A 5365-nucleotide genomic window follows, 5' to 3' on the forward strand; every position below is an offset into this window, starting at 1 on the left:
GAAGGCTTTGCTCCAGCAACGAGGAGATTGCTTCAGTCCATAGATTGATTTTTTTAATTTGCACATCAGATGTTCCTGTCCTGGTTTGATGTATCCTTCTGGTTGCTCCATATAGATTTCTTCTTCCAAGTGTCCATTTAGAAATGCAGTTACAACGTCCATCTGATGAACATGCAGATTGTTTTGATTTGCAAAAGACAGCAATGTACGAATAGAGCTGAAACGTACCACTGGTGAAAATGTCTCATCATAGTCAGCACCATACAACTGTGAGTAGCCTTTGGCGACAAGTCTGCACTTGTATCTCTCCACTCTTCCATCACTATGATGCTTGACTTTGAACACCCATCTTGAACCTACAGCTTTTCTGTCTTTTGGTAAGTCCACTAGAGCCCACGTCTCATTCTCGAGCAGCGACTCATATTCCAAATCAGCTGCATCCTGCCATTCTTTTGCATTTGGACTCAGAGCTTCTTTCATTGTGAGTGGCTCTGTCACACAACACATATTTGCATGATGATCAACAACAACTGCATCAGCAAACTCGTCGTATCCATATCTCTTTGGAGCCTTTTTGATTCTGTCACTTTTTCTGACAGCATCATCAGCAGTGGCTTCATTCTCTGTTTCAATGTCATTTGTGTCCACAGTTACTTCATTCTCTGGGTGGGGCTCTTCTGCTCCCTGTTTCCAGTAAAAGTTTGTTTCATTGAAAATGACGTCCCGGCGGATTAAAATCCTTCTTTTCTCTTCATCATATAGGCGATAACCCTTAGCGTTGTTTGCATAGCCTACAAAACGAAGCTTCTGAGCCTTTTTGTCCAGTTTTTGTCTTTTTTCATCTGGAATATGTGCATAAGCAATGCATCCAAACACCCTCATGTGACTCATGTCAGGTTTTCTTCCACACCATCTCTCATAGGGTGTCTCCTGCTTCAGTACAGATGTAGGCAGCCTGTTCTGAATGTAAGCTGCTGTGGCTACAGCTTCTGCCCAGTACATTTTTGGCAACTTAGCATGTGACAGCATACTTCTAGCTGCTTCAACTAAAGTCCTGTTTTTTCTCTCTGCAACACCATTTTGCTGTGGTGAGTGAGGTACAGTCACTTCATGTTGGATGCCTTGAGCTTTCAAATATTCTTGAAACTCTTTTGATGTGTATTCACCCCCATTGTCTGTTCTGAGTCTTTTAACAGCTTGTCCACATTCATTTGTGAATGTTCGTTCAAATTCTTTGAATTTGGTGAACACCTCATTCTTGTGTTTCAGGAAGTACACTTTGCAGCATCTGGAGTAATCGTCAATAAAAGTCACAAAATATTTTGCTCCACCAATGGATTCAGTCTGCATGGGACCACAGACATCACTATGAATCAGCTGCATTCTGTGTTTGGAACGAATTCCTCCAATTGACTTGTATGGCTGCTTAAACAGTTTGCCTTCCACACATCCCTCACAGAAAGAAACCTCTGTTTCTGTGGAGAAGTCCACTCCATTCACCAGATCTTTTAGCTCCTTTAGCTTGGTAGTGTGGCCCAGCCGCTGGTGCCATAAGCTGGCTGCTACTGATGCATTATGACAAACTTGTAAGTCCTTTTTAACATCCAGCTGATAAAGTCCATCAGCTCGTCGTGTTCCCATTCCTTGAAGAGCTCCATTTTTTCCACATATGTAACAGTGAGACTTCTGGAACTGCACTGTGTTGCCTTTCTTGGTGGCTGCTCCCACTGAAAATAAATTCCCCAACAGCTTTGGAACATACAGCACATCATAGATTGTGACGTCTTTTACATCACTTATTTTGTCATTTTCAAGTTGACGTTTCCCATTCCCAGGGCATCAACCACCCTGCCGTCACCGAGCTTCACAGACTGTGCTTCAGTGAACTGCTGGGAATCTTGAAGAATGTTGTTATCACATGTCATGTGCTTTGATGCACCAGAATCTATCAACCATTCAAAACGGTTGTAGTGTGTCAGTTGGATTTGCTTCTTTGGTGACAAAAGCACTTTCACCTTCTGCATCATCATATGTCATGCTTTTAGCCTTATGAGTCTTCTTTTTGGCCTTGTACTTCCAACTCGGACAGTCACGTTTAATGTGGCCTTCCTTTCCACATTTATAACACCGCCATGTGGTTGGTCTTTCCGCTCCGACTGTCCTGAAGTTTTCCTGTACACTTCCCCGACACTGAGATGACATAGCTGATGCACCACCACCTGAGCTAGCACCGCTGTAACTTTCATTTGCATTTACATGCTTTTGCTATTCATTTATTAAGGCTTGTTGAACAAATTGCAGCGTCAAATTGTCCATCTTTGTCTCTAATGTAGTGACAATGGTGGCATAACTAGGTGGCAGACTACCCAAAAGTGTCACAATTTGATCTTCTTCTTTAATATCAGCTCCTATAGCTGTTAGCTGATCAGTCAGTTCCTTCATTTGCTTCAGATGCTCACTTAATTGACATCCTTCCTTCATTTCACATCGAAAATATTTTTTCTTAAGGAACAGTTTGTTTGCCAAAGTGTCTCTCTCAAAATGCCCTTTAAGCGTAGTCCATGCTTCCTTGGGAGTCTGGCAGCTTGTTACCAGGTAAAGCTGGGATGTACTCACGTTCAGCACTAACGTGGAGAATGCTTTCTCTCTCCGTCTGGTAAACTCCGCTTGTGCATGAGCATTAGCATCTGCGGCTAACACGTCCGTCTCCGTTAGCATGCCCCACAGTCCTTTAGCCTTTAGCAAGTGCTCCATTTGAAACTTCCATGTTGCCCAATTTTCCGGTCCGCTCAGCTTGTCCATAAACAGCTTATCCTCCATTGTGAGAAAAGCAAAAAACTCACAACTCTGTTTAATCCACAAAATATAGTGAAAAAGCTTTTCAGTGTTCTCTGGGCCCATAACCTGTTGAGTTTCATACACGAGTCACCTCGTTCATTTATTAACTCTTTGTAGGACAAAAACAACAACTGTAAAACTGACACTGACACCTAATGGTGTCATATCATCCATACAGTCGTTGTTTTCGTGTCCGTATGCATTGAGTGGGCTTGTGGAGTGTGTGTGTGAATAGAGTGAATAGTTTTCACTTTTCCTCTTATTTACAATTTGCCGTTTGTTTGTTTTCATTGTAAAGCTGCTTACTTTATCCACAAGTATTACAGAGAAAAACATTGGGGAAGTATTAAATATTGATCAGTATGATTATTATGTTATTTTTCCTTCACAGTGATGCAGAAAACAAGTTACTGCTGGAGATTTTCCATAAATAGGATCCGTCTTGATATCCATGTCTGTCCACAGATGAAAGTGGGGACCGTCAATAAAGTACACAAGAACGTCCCAGACAAACACTATCAATTTCTCAGTATATCATGAAAAAATAAACACTAAAACATCTCAAGTCCTAAATATATTTAAAAACAAACTGGAGTAACACAGTTGTAGATGCACCCTTATCTCCTCACTTTAGAAACTACAACTGTTTTAGTCTTAAAGAAATATCTAGAAAAACAGAAGAAATTATGTTCAAAAATCAGGAAAAAAATCTACGTCACCACAAAAACCCAAACATTTCACATTGGTCAATATTTAATGCTCCACCAACGTTTTGCTCTGTAATGTTTGTGGGTAAAGTAGGAAGAACAAAACAGGTTAGTGCCCAGCCTGTTAGCAGTTGTTTGCTTTTGAATTAAATAAAAAAAAAAAAATTAGCACAATGAACCCTGTTGTTCTATTGAAGACAATACGCCTTCATTCTTTACATGCATATTCTGACTTCAACAAAGAAGCACTGACCTGAGGAAACCAAGACGAGCAGCAGGATCTTCTCCATCATGATGCTTCTGTGGACTGTAGAAGGAGACTCTGGATGGAAAAACCACGACTGATGTCTGCGTCTGAACACAGTGAAGGTCTGGGAGGATTTTTTTCATGGGAAAGAGTTTGCAGTAAACCATTGTTCGGATTTGCATAGACCCACATATGTTTCATCAGGTTACAGAGAAACTTCTGAGTTTGTTAATAGAGTGGATTTACATGACAGGGTTTGTTTCCCTCAACCTTTGACTTTAAAAGTTTATGACACGCAAGCCAAAAAGGGCGGAGCCTCAGGAGCAGAAAAGAGTTCATTAGAAAAAACTCAGCAAATGGCATAGACCCTCGATTCAAAACAATAGAGTTTAGAGCAAAATACCGTTCCATTGTTCAACGCAGAAGGCAATTGAAGATTAACTGTTAACGCCATCGGTACGTCTTCTTGTTTTCGAAAGCAGTCCCAACAATATTCAGTAAAATACAATAAAATGTTAAAAATAAACAAAGGGTAGGTAGCTGTAAAATCCTCTCAAATCTTTTCTAAATAGAAATGTTTTCAAAAGATTTTCAGTGGACGACCATAATCACTTCTTCACCTGCTTCAACACTTCAAGGCCAAAAACACGCTTTGGTTTCCTCTCCAGCCCTCAACCCCTCACTCTCCAAGAACAGCAGGTGAGGAGAGAAGTGAAGGCTGTGAACGCTTGGAAGGCTGCTGGGCCAGACGGTGCAGATCAGCTGACTGAGGTACTGACAAGATCAACACCTCCTTTGCATGGGCTGCTGTCCCATCCTCCTTAATATGAGCCATCACCATCCCAGTCCCAAAGAACATAATTATTAAGGATCGTAATGACTATAGAACAGTGACACTGACATCTGTGGTGATGAAGTGCTTTGAAAGGCTTCTTCTTCAGCTTTTCCTCCACCCTGTCACTGAACACTGGCGGTGAAATGTCTTCTAACTTTAAAACCAAGTCCAATGACAGCCCGTAACCCTTGTGCTAGGCACTTTAACATTGGGAGTTGGGTCATCTAGACCCACTAGACAGAGCTCTGAACCTTTTTTCTTCAATCATTTGTGATCATCACTGGTGTCCATGGATTACATGAAATCTTTCCACCTTTATCCACCTTTGTCATGGTAGGGAGAACACATCAATGTAAGGATGGGGTCATCCAAGATAGCACAAGGGTTAAACTTACTACTATGATGGAGTCAACCTGAACGAATGAGAGTCTTCATGGACATATTTCAAAGTACTGTGCAAAATGGGTGTATTTTAGCGGTGGTTTCTACTAATGGTGATGTTGTATTTATAAGTATATATTCAAAAATAACAATTTAATTGGGAAACATCATTGTGTTGTGTTGGAGTTGTTTAGTGAGAATAGAGGAAAAGAAACAAACACATATAAGAAAGAAGGAGATCCCTGGTAAATTTTTAGTAAGTACTCTCATTTTACGCTGAGCATTCTAGCACCTCCTACTGGTGCTGAAGTGAATTTTGATAAATAAAACAAATAACCATACAATTTTCTTTATTTG

Source organism: Oryzias latipes, chromosome 18 (assembly GCF_053564925.1).
Source record: "Oryzias latipes strain Hd-rR chromosome 18, Olatipes_Hd-rR_3.1".
NCBI classification, from domain to species: Eukaryota; Metazoa; Chordata; class Actinopteri; order Beloniformes; family Adrianichthyidae; genus Oryzias; species Oryzias latipes.